Genomic DNA, 12,783 nt, shown 5'->3' with positions numbered 1-12,783 from the left:
ATAGACTGTATTAGTGGTATAACCTGTTTAAGTTGAAAGGAATCATAATAAAAGTTTTAAATTAGGAAATCTGAAGCCTCCACTTTTTGTTTGTCTGTACAGTGTATTCTTACTTATGCATATTTTTTTACACTCAATACTAAATGTTTCCATAATTTTCTGCCACTTTTTAAAGAGTATAGGAGTGATTTCAACTGGCAAACTGGAAATAAAAATAAGAATCTAGGGAGAGACATCATCTTGACGGCAGCCATTCTGCCAAGCCAGGAAAAGTTCAACAGTTTCCATGCTAAGCCTCACTGCAGCATTAGCAGACTTTTCTATTTCTGACAGTTTCCCTGACAGTTTTGGGAACTTAGAGTCTATTGGGAATAATGCAATTTGTAAAGCTGTTTGCCATTCTTTTGCCAAATCCCCTCTCAATTGTTCGACCTGTGAAATAATTTATTTTCCTAAGTTAGAGGACCTTACCTTTTTGGTGCTTTTAGGAGTCTTTGACTGAGTCACTGCCATGTTGGCAAGTCTTCTTTACTCTCAGAGCACTCTGGAGGACTCATCGGGTCCTGCTGTTGAAAATAGGATTGGAAGCTTCGTTCCTGGCTCAGAGCTGTAGTCCATTTCATCCCTTTTCCAGTTCTATGTTGTTGTGTGTGTGTTTTTTTAAAATCATCTGTATTTTAGCTCTAATTCTGCTGTTAATTTGCCTGTCAGATCAGAGCAATCTCACTATGCATCCATTGTGTTTGCCTGCAGGCCATGCCCCCAGAATTGGTTCATAGTTCTGACAGTAAAGAAAGGCTCCAAAGAAGAGAATCAACCCCCATTTTTCACCTTGAGGGTTTTGCTGAATTGTTATAGGCAGTCAAATAGTTGGGTTTTGTTCTTTTTAACCTGCGTTATCCTTTGGCCCTAATTGAACATGTCTTCCACTTCTTTCAGGAGCATGTAGAGAAGTATTTCATGTGATTAAGAATGCATGCATGCATGAAATAAAGCTCCTAGAATAAAGTGTAATTTACGTAAGTATAATGGCTAGGTCAAAGATAATACACCACTTCAAAACAGCGAGGCTGGCAGTACCTAGAGGTCTTTTTTAAACTGACTGCAAAATCACCAGGCACGCTGGCTAACAAGACATAACTATTTTGGTGGTGATTTTTGTGACCCAATAAATTCAGAACCACAGTACAGATAACTTGTTAAGCATTTGAAGAGATCCTTGTTCATACTGTCTTTGTGTACCGTGGTCAAAGAAGTCAGTTTCTCCCGTTCAGGTTTCTCTGAGCTGCTCAAATTGGAATTTCCCAGTCAGGTTTACATCAGGTTATTTCAAAGAGCCCTGTGTTGGTTTGAGGTTCATGCATAAATGCGCCAGATCTTACTGGGACCACAGGGCAGAGTTCAAGTAGAGTTCATTTGTCTTTTCTTAAAGTCATTTCAAGTGAGAGCTGAAACAGACCTGCCATGGCTGGCCCTACCATTGAGCAGAGTGAGGCGGTTGCTCCAGGAGGTGGATGCTGGGGGGCAGGAGTGGCAGCCCCTGAGCTATCCCCCCAGAGCCCCCCCAAGGCATTCCCCTCTCCTGGAGGATATAGCAGTGAGTGCCACACAGCTTGTCTTGCACCCAGTGGGAGCTGGTGGCTCCGATGTCTGTGGGGCGGTGAATCCGCTCTGGGTTTCAGTAAGAAACAGTCAGAACTCTAAAGGAGCTCTCCAAGGTGCCATGGAAAGCTTCTTTTGTGAGAAGTCAGAGACAGAGAAAAGGGTGTGTACTGGTGGGCAGAGATGGGAGGGAGGGAAGGAGAGGCCAGGATCTGTAGGGTCTGCAGGAACCTAAAACCTCTCTATCACCCTTCCTGCCCACCAGGACGTAAGTCAGCTGGATGAGCTGAGAGGCTCAGCTAGTTGTAAATGTAAAGGGAGGGAGGAACTGGAGGCGTTTTTGCCACTGTCCTCCTCCCCCCCTGGCCAAGGTCTATCAATTGACCATCGGAGCCTTCTGCCCATCGAGCAACAGTCCCTTTGGACTGTGGTTTAACTAACTATTAATGAATTAATAGCAAAATCCTTAAAACTAATATTTCACCTTTTCTTCTTTGATTGCACCACACACCTATTTTTGGCAACTTTTGCCTGCTTGCAGAACCAGACGCACATTGCAATTTTTACTTTGAAAGGCAAAGTATGAACCCACTATTTGGAAAAATGCCTTGAAGGAATATCTTATCATGTCATCAAAATGACGCTTTCTGCAGAGCAGTGTCCAGCTCTCCGGCACTTGGGTTGTGCAGCTTTCTACCTGCGTCACGGTGAAAATGGCGCGAGTCTGTGGCCCACCAAGTGTACTTCAGGCCGTCCCTGATACCGAGAAATGGAAAGAGCTGATGAAGGCACTGAGGAAGAGGAATGTTAACTGCTGAACAACTTTGAAAGTGCTGTCAGAATTAAAGCACTTCATCAGGAAAGAGCTGCAATTTTCCATGGCTCAAAGTACTAAATCAAGATATACAAAGCCAGAGATATGGAGATGGAAAATGTCTACGGCAATTCAGATCCATTCTATTCAGCAACTCTTTTGACTCTGTTTGTTTCGCTGTTGAGATGTTAGATTAACTAGTATATCAATCACAGCACCTAAAATCATGCAAAACCTGCTTCTTCCTGTGTACCAGTTAATCAGGAAGAGAAATCTGACACACAGAAGGAAAACCGTCATTGGTGCCAATAGCAGCTTCCCTCCTGGGCCAGGTAGCAGCTTCAGGTGAGGTTTTTGTCGGGATTGTGGCACAAAAGGAACAGTTCATGCTCCCACCTCCATTCTTTGTGGTACTCTGTAGATTGCACCTAACTCCCAAAATCAGAGCAGCAAAATGAAGTCCTGCATTTCATGTATTCCTAGCTTGCCCCTAAGATGTGGCAAGGGCCACTAAGTTTAATAGAAGATAGTTTCTGCATCCCTACTCTAGCACTATGTAGCACAGAAGAAGGGCTGGGGTGGGAGAGAGAAGGAAAAAATGGTCGTTTATCCCTTTCCCAGTTCTGAGGCTCCTCCCCCACCCCCCTCGGAAAAGCCTGAACAGCACTACAAGGCTCTGTTCCAGCCTGTTTGGAGTCCTGATCAGGAGCACTCTTCTTAGGCGATGGGAAGCCACTGCGACCTTGTTCCACAAGTCCCACTTGTTAATAGCTGTTAGTCATAATAGCTAAATAGAACCTCTGTGTACGGAGCTAATATATCTGAGTGCCAGATGCTGGATACAGACAACGGGAAAGATATCACCTTCATGCTCTCGTTAAGACCATTTGGTTGGCCATTACTGGGAAGAGAATCCTGGGTTAGATGGGTCCTTGGTCTGATCCAGCAAGAATTTTTAAAATGCAGCTCTTCATAATCATAGTAATTACATGCTCAATTTAGTCAAAGTTAACTACATCTGTGTCCAATGTATTTCTATGAGAAAGAGCTGAGCCCATGCTCAACTTTCTGCTAAATGTTGGCTGGATTGTGCCCTACGCTTCTAGGTTGCTAGGGACTCCCAAAATAAACCAAGTTAGGGAGTCATGTTGAAAATAAAACTGAACATGACATTTGAATGATAGTGGCTTTCGATCACATCAAAGACATGCCCAAACAGTTGGTGCAATTGTGACTTGAATGACTTACACTGTTTTTTAACCTTTGCTTATTTATTCCTGCCCACCTTCTGAGCTTGGCACACATTTTCCTTTTCTTCTGTCTGCGTGCCTTAGGGCTTCACAACACAAGGCTAAAATCCTGCATCCTTACTGGGGCTTCCATTTCCAGATTCGTTATGGGATTAAGATCGGGTCTTTTACATGGGCTATCATGGGCTGTTTTTATTTCTTGGCAAGTTCTATATGTTTCATTTTACAGCCACTAGATGGTGCTGCTGTTGTAGTGCCATTACAGAAGGACACCCAGCAAGTAAAGCACTTCATAGCACTTCCTAGAGAAAAATCAGACTTTCCCTGTGCTTTACAAAGGCAGGATAAAGGTCATAAACCATGGGAAGGGCCCTGGAGGTTGATGATATCATGCAAAGGACCCGCAAACTTCCGTGAGTAACCAGTGTTGATCGCATAATATAAGCCCTGTGTGGAGAAGCCCTCAGCTAATGCTGAGGAAACTTGGATATCTCTAGGAGGGCTCAGGAGGAGTTAACCACCACCCTCCTAAATTGCTTTATCGTTATTTTTAAATGGGCACCGTCTACAGGGAAGTACTCCTGCACAAGCCCTGTTAAAATGAGTGGGGAGCGGCATAAGAACATATTTGTACACAGAGTCAAACCTTTATCCTTTTCATTATTACTTGTCTGGCAATGGCTTTCCAAGGTCTCAGGCAGAGAGGTCTTTCCCAACCACACTACTATCCAAGATCCTTTTAACTGGAAATGCCTGGGATTGAACCCTGGACCTTCTCTGTGCAAAGCAAACTATGAATTTTCCATACCTGGTATTCTAACAATTCTTTGTCTGACATTGCAAGTAGATGAGCCTCCAACTGGTGGTGGTGGTGGTGGTGGTGGTGGGAAACCCAGTGTGAAGCATTTGTGTGATGCTTTACTTCGGAATGTTCAAGGCACTTCACAAACATTATCTTAGTAGCCCTTGTAACAGTCGTGTAAGGTAGGTCAATATTATTATACCTAAACAGCAGAAAGGAGGAAGAAAGGAGGCATGGGTTGCTTAGGGTCACTTCATGAGTTTATGGCAGATGTGAGATTTATATTTGGAGTATCCTGGATCACAGCTCAATCACTATTCTGTACCAGCTCATGAAGAAGAAGAAGAAGAAGAAGAAGAAGAAGAAGAAGAAGAAGAAGAAGAAGAGGAGACTCCAGGGAGCATCTATGTACGAGTAATGGAACTATGTGGAGAGACTCAGGATCTAGTGTGGGAACAGGAAGTGCTGGGATAGGAAGTCTGGGAAGAGCTCTCACTTATTGCAGTGGGCCTACATGGACTGGTTGTGTACACAACTGAATAAAGGCTTTTCCTCTCATCTAAAGAGGCATAAATTCCTGCCAGTAATTTATGCCTGTAATGTTGCATAAATGGCCCTTTACAAAAAAGGCCAAGCTGCCATTTTTACACAGAAGAGCAGCTCAGTGAGGGAGTGGGCATCTGCGCACTTGCCCAGCTCAGCACATGCCAAGTTGGGCAAACACGGTGACCTGCAAACTGGTGTCCAGGGGGCAGAGCCAGCAAGAAATCACTGAGCTTCGAGCCCCAAATGGATGTCCGCACCATCCCTACCTCTAGGAGTCCTGGATTTTGCATACATGAGGCTGGCCCTGCACAGATCCCAAGCCATTAAACTGAGCCCTCAAAAGATGCCATTACCCATTGCTTGCAATGGATGTTATCCTGCCTGATCTCTCCAGAGCCCCAATATTCACTGGCTTCTGGCATGTAAAGCTAGATGAAGAGTCAAAATAAATTGACTACATTTTCTACACCTTTTGGCTGCTATAGGAGGCTCCGCCTTCCCACCGGCATCTCGCTAGCACCCAAAGTGTTTCAGAGGAAACTAAACCACGCACTTGAAGGAAGATAATTGCAGATGACATTCTGATTATAGGAGAAGGGGCAAATGATGTAGAGACAGAAAATGACTTTAATTGCAAGCTACGGTCGTTCTTTCAGCAGTGCAGAGAGAGAAACATTAAACTAAACCCAGAAAAAATGAAACTCAGACAGTGGCAGGTGTCATGCCCCCCTCCTTGAGGAATCTTTCTCTGAGGCCGAACTTGGACTACCTGTGCTCAAGGACCCTTCTTCCCCCAAGAATAATCCAGAGGCAGTGTCTCAGGAGGGAGTTGAATGTGCAGCTGAAGAGGAGGCAGGCCCCTCTGGAATGTCTGATGGGGCCTCCCTCCTCCATCTCCTCCTTCCCTGGATGAGTCGGACTTTGAGCCAGAGATGGTGCAACCATCCAGCCCTGGTGAATGATGACATATGAAGTGCAGAGAGCAGAACCAGCCCCTTAGGAGAAGCATCAGGCTGCAGTCAAGGAATCTGGCTCCGTGAAGCTTCCTTATATAGCTGGCTTTGCTGGAAAGCTCCCTAATGAGTTGCAGCTGGTTGTTGGGCATGTCCAGGCTGTGGCTGCTTAAAAGGCTGTAAGGCAAACAGAACAGTGCAGGTTGTTGGAAACAGTGTCCCTTCTTGCTTCCTGTATCCATGCACGTTCCATGTTCCTAAACTCCTGGCTTTGAACTGGACTTTGTGTATGACTCCGGATTGTTCCTGACTTTGTCTTCACTTAACCCTTGTTTGGACACTGTACCCTGAACTCTAGCTGGCTTTGATCTTGGACTGCCTGACCACTGCTTTCTGTCTTATGCTTAACCAGCTGCTCTGAGAACAAGCAGCCTTGAAGCTGCTGTCTTGATTAGCTACTTTGCTGGTAGGGCTCCCAGTTAGAGCAAGCTGCTTGTCTGGGAAACATGATCTGAAACAGGACAGCAGGTAACATACATAGGGCATGTGCTCTCACCTGAAGGACTAAGACCAGATCCCAGCAAGGTAGAGGCAATTCAGAACATGTCACCACCAATGAATGTGACCATGGTCCAGCGCTTCATGGGAATCATAAACTTCCTGGCTAAATGTTGCCCACATTTGGCAGCAGAAGCAGAGCCTCTATGCCAGTTGACAAAACAGACTGGGCAGGGCCATAGCAACAAGCATTTGAGAGAGCTCAAATTAATCATCGATGCCCCTGTTCAAAGATACTATCAGCCAGGAGATCAGCTAACTCTACAGTGTGATGCATCTGAAAAGGGACTGGGTGCAGTTCTTTTACAGGAGCAGCCAATTAAATATCCAGATGAGAACTGTCAGACACAGAACAAGGGTAGGCACAAATAGAAAAAAAAAACTACTGGCTGTGGTGTTCGGAATAGAGCATTTCCACTAGTATACTGATGGACACCCAGTAATTGTGTTTTCTGATCAGAAACTGCTAGAGACAATTATGAGAAAACCTCTTCTTAGTGCACCTAAACAGTTACAGTGCATGTTGATGCATCTACAGAAATACCAGGTAGAGATCAGATATCATCCAGGAAAAGCTCTAGTGTTGGTAGACACAGTGAGTTGTCCCTATCGACCTAGCACAGGAGAAGCTGTCCGGGGGCATCAGGACATAGAGTCAATCAACATAATGCACTACTTCCCAATCAAATCAATAAAACTACAGGAAATTAAAAAGGCAACAGATTGGGATGCACAACTGCAAGTGGTCAAGCATGTAATTCTGGATGGATGGCCTGCAAACAAAAGCCAAGTGCCTGCAAAAGTAGAAGCATATTTTCAGTTTAAGAAAGAACTCATTGTCCAAGATAGACTTATATATTGTGGCCAGACACTTGTGATTCCAGCCTCTTTTCACAAGAGGGTCATGAAAAAGATTCATGCCTAGGGATGGCGGAGAATTCCGCCATGGACTCCAATGAGGCCGAATTCCCTGGAATTCGGCCTCTGGAGTCCATGGTGGAACGATCCCACTCACCTCCGCCTCCCGCCGGACCATCATGGAGCCGAATCTTCCTCGCTGGCGGCTCCGTTCCACAAGTGATATGGCCGCCATTGCCATCCGTATCACTGCTGAGCAGAAACAGGAAGTGATATGGACACAAATGGCATCCGCTACACCATTTGCGTCCCTGTTTTTTCACGCGATAGGCTACGTAAATATCTACATAAACACAGATGCGTAGCCTATCGTGAGAAGAAACAGGGATGCAAATGGCGTAGTGGATGCCATTTGCATCTGGATCACTTCTTGTTTCTGCTCAGCAGCGATATGGCATGGCAATGGTGGCCGTATCGCTTGCGGAATGGAGCTGGCCGGCGGCTCCACAGACTCACCGTAGAGTGGAGCCAGCCAGCAAAGATTCCAGGGGGGAAGAACAGATCACCTCCACACCCGCGGACCCCCCCACGGACTCAAGGTAAGGGGATTTGTATATCCCTATTCATGCCTCACATATAGGAATTGGCAGCTGCTTGTGATGGCTTGAGTGGGTATTGGCTGGAAATGTGCACACAGTTGAGGGCACATATGGAACGATGTGAGGCCTGCCACTCTTGTGACAATCATCAACAGACAGAGACCTTATTGCCACAGAAACTTCCCACACGATCATGGGAGAAGATTGGTATAGACCTATTTACCTTTAAAGGAAGCAGAACCTCATAACTGTAGATTACTATTCCAACTTTTGAGAAATTGATACTCTGAAGGATACAGGAGCCAGAGAGGTGATCCAGAAGCTAAAAGCACACTTTCCCAGATATGGAATACCTGACAAAGTCATTAGTGATAATGGACTTCAGTTCACATGTGAAGAATTCAGAATATTCTCACAGCATTGGGACTTTGACAAGCTTACCTCCTTGCCAGCATATCCATAGAGTAGGGATGGCAGAGAATTCCACCATGGATCTCGGTGAGGCCGAATGCCAGTGCATTCAGCCCCCCGAAATCTGTGGCGGAACGGCTTGACTAACCTGGGACGAGACTAACCTGGGGTGGATCTTCCGGGTGGCAGCGGCTCCAGCGGTGGCGGCGGCAGCGGTGGCTGGTCTTCTGACTGGCCGCCGCCGCCGCCATTTGCAGTCTTGTCTCTTTGTTTGTTTTTTTTTTTTTACAAGACGTGATAGGCTACATAAAGACTTACATAGCCTATCACATCTGGTTTAAAAAACAAAACAAAAATATATACGCAAATGGCGGCGGCTACGGCCGCCGCCATTTGCATTCCTTATTTTTGGCCGTCTTAGTCTACGTAAATATTTACGTAGACTAAGATGGCCAAAAATGAGGAACGCAAATGGTGGCGGCTATAGCCGCCGCTGTTTGCGTCCCTGTAGTCAGCCGTGATAGGCTATGTAAAGACTTACATAGCCTATCATGTCTGGGTTAAAAAAACCACAAAAAAATGCGCGTACGCAAATGGTGGCGGCTATGGCCGCCGCCATTTGTGTTCCTTATTTTTGGCCGTCTTAGTCTACGTAAATATTTATTTACATAAATGTTTATGTATGGCGGAGCCAGGTAAGGGGACTTTCGTACATCCCTACCATAGAGCAATGGAAGAGTAGAGTCAGCAGTTAAAACAGTGAAGAAGCTGCTGCACAAAGCTATCATCTCAAAGTCAGACCCCTATTTGTCTCTGCTGGCCCATTAAAGTACCCCATCACAGGGATGCCAGAGAAGCCCAGCACAAGCCCTGATGGGATGCAAGACCAAAACTCTGCTACCAGTGCACAGAGATCTGCTAGTTCTGGCACTAGTAGGAAATCGCAGAGAGGAGATGGCTTGCAATTAAAGGAGATGAATGAGGAATTACAACCATTCAGCCAGAGGGGGGGGGAATCCCCCCCATCCCTAGAGAAGGCCTTTCCAGTGTGGATACAGCCTGTGGAATGACACAGAAAAACATGGACACCTGGAGTTGTGGGAAAAGCAATGACCTCCAGATCTTATGAGGTGACTACTCCAGAAGGCAGTGTACTATGTTATAACTGCAGACATCTGCACTCTTATAAGCAGGAAGAATAGTTACAGAATGAAATGTTGCAGAAACTGCAGGGCCCAAGCATGGTAGGGGTAAAAAGGGTACACTTTACCAGGGCTTGCAGATCCTGACCCCACCAGGGCTGCAACTCTATTTATATGACAGGAAAAACTGTGGCTAATAAATTGTAGATCCTGCTGGAGGATATTTATGGATATTTATTTCCCTGCAACTATGTACTACAGTCCAGAATGTGTGAGATTTAGTAGAGCCAGTCAGTGTTAAAATAGAACAAGCAATATTCTGAACAGGGAGTTGGTGACCCAAGCTCTCGACAGAGAGAGTTTGCTTAGGTAGTTAAACTAGGACTTGTAGTTCATGAGACAGAAATTTATGGTTCTCTATGTGATATGCTTTCTCAAGAACTACCAGTCCCAGAGTTCCTGGTGCCTAGGCATTGGGGAGGAGGGGCAGCTGGTGATATCAGTGCACTATCTGAGTCATGGTTTTTCAGAGCTCTCCAAGCTTGTCACTTAAAAAACAACAAGTTGTTCATGATTTTGCAATAAAATAGGGCAGCAAAAAAATAAAACTTTAAACTGAGTTGGTCTATTATAATATATTTGCAGCCATGTTGGTGCATTAGAATAACAAAAACTGAATAAAGACATAAAGACATACCTTTATTAGGTCTAGGGATGTACAGATTTCATTAATCCATTGCGTCTGTGTTTTGTGGATTGTCAGGTATCTGTCATTGGTCATTGACAGAATCAGATTTTTTTTAGGGTTTTACAAGAATTTTGTTCTACTTGTGCAAGTGCACATTAGCGCTAATGTGCATTAGCACAAATATACATTAGCGCTAATGCACACATGTGAATTTGCACAAATCCCCCATGAAAGTAAAAACACACACACCCCAGTCTGCAAGTCTGCAGAATATACATGACTCAGAAAAAGCTGGTCCACAGCAGAATCCGCAGGTTGAATTCACAGAAATCTAAACTCATTTGAATCCATTGTGTTTTTCTCTGACATCCCTAATTAGGACCAAGCAAAAAGTTACAATGTAGTCAGCAGGCGTTGTAAGACTCTTCTTCTGCAGGCTGGATGTCCTTTTAGGGCATGGTAGAAACCCCCCATCTTGGGCTGTGGTGTAATTTCAGAAACATAGAAAATATAATGTCAGAATTAAACCAAAGACATTTCTGTCATGACTCATGAGATTGTATACATGGTATGAGATCATGGTAGGTGTGTGGGAAGGAGCCTGTGTTAACGGTTTTGTACTGCTGCCACCACACAAATGATGCTTGGGTCCTGCTAACCCATAGAAAATGCCAAAGTAACCAGATGAAAAGGAAGCCAGGTCTCCTGCGCCTATAGCATAGGCATATTTTTTTATGTAGAAAATACCATTTCAGCTTTTCTCACCCTTGTGTGGTAACTGGTAAGCTGTATCTGAAAAAATTCTGTCCTTTGCACAGCCATGGACATCAATGGTGCAATAATAACAAACAAATAAATAAGAAAGATGCAGAAGCCTCAGTCCTGATTTGCATATGGTCGCCCCCTCTCTGAGCAGGCTTTCTGTCTTCAAAGAAAAGATGCATTGGGTAGAATAGGGAAGAAGTGTGTGCATAAAGATAGATGGAGAACCCAGCATTCCAAAAATGGTGCTCTTGCTGGGTCTCTGCAGAAAGAGAGAGGACAAGCATTTGCATGTGAATCCCTAAATAGGTTATATCTGTCAGAACAGAAGAGGTATGGGAATTTTGGTGGATGATTTCTCTTCTCTTACCATCTGGTTGAGCATCCACAGTTTAGAGAGGGTGAGATATTTATGCAAAACAGCCCAAGGTTAAATCCTAGGCCTTTCCAGTGAAAAGGACTGCAAGCTGTGGGGCTGGGAAGGTCCTGTACTGGAGACCTTTGGAAGTTATTCCCAATCAGTTCTGGGCTGGATGTTCTAAAACAGTGTCAGGAGGAGCCATTTTTGTAGGAATTAAGGTTCCTTGGAGAGTCTATCCATCCATCTATCCATCCATCCATCCATCCTGATTGTAAAAAGTTACTTACGCTTGCTAGACTAGTAGCTTCTGTTTACCAAACTGGTTAGGATGGAGCCCCTCACACTCCACCTCAATCCAATACAGTATGAATACCATTTCACTGTAAGCTACTGGTTGTAAGTCATTTTGGTCTTTTCAGTGAGTGAGTTTGTTCTAGAGACGAGATTTGATGATTGCCGTGTAATGATTCATTTACTAGAAATATGTGATACAAGCGCATTATGCAACATCTCAAATAAACACCTCTCTCTGTATGACTGATGAGTTTTCAGATAAGTGTCCTTAACCTTTGGAAACAATTCCTGCAGAGGAAAGGAGAAAGCTACACAAATGCATTACTTACTGTACACGTATTGCTTTGCTAGAAAAGGACATTCAGTTTTTACAATAATTTATCTCAGCTCTTAGATTTTTGCACAAGGGGAACATGCAGTGTTGTCAAGTATTTAGACAAAAGAAAACAATGACCATGTAAAGATGCACAAATGAAGTGTGTGTTCTGTGATACTGCAGTGCAGATAAATCATATTGGGAAAGGCTTTTGTTGGCAGCCAAATCTTTGACACTATTGGAAGGGGAAGCTAGAGAAGGCATTTATTATATACATTGCATTGTACTCCATCGGAAAACCAATACGTAGGGACAGAAATCCACTCTTACCTTAAAGGTGCATTCACAAATATTTAAAATGGTCATTTTCCCCCAGTCAAATGTTGAAAACAAAATGTCAGGTTTAAAATTCAGATTCAAATTTGGAATGTGAAATTTTCCCTTTAGACTTCAAGATTTGATTTATGGCATCATGCGGTTGTTTGGTTTTGGTGAGCATTACATACGAATTTTCAAAAACTGATTAATGTTGAACACTTTACTATGTTAAATACCATTGCATGTCACCTATCAAATACTATCACATACTGAATACCATTACATATAACGACCAAGCTTCTTGCCCACTTCTCAGCATCAGAACTCCCAGGCACATAAAGCTCCTCTCTGTCTTTTACACTGCAGAGATGCCTGCCCTAGCCCCTGAGTCCTTCAGAGTGTGAGATAAATGTTAGAGGAGGAACATTATACTGCTTAGATTTGTGAGTGCATTGATGCAGCATATGTTGTGGAAAACGGCCATTCTTTAAATTATAATCCTCAGAAAT

This window comes from Heloderma suspectum, chromosome 4 (genome assembly GCF_057233095.1).
Source record: "Heloderma suspectum isolate Gila_16-S chromosome 4, 16-S_ref, whole genome shotgun sequence".
NCBI lineage: Eukaryota > Metazoa > Chordata > Lepidosauria > Squamata > Helodermatidae > Heloderma > Heloderma suspectum.
The sequence above is the reverse complement of the archived record's forward strand: the minus strand, read 5'-3'. Positions refer to the sequence as shown.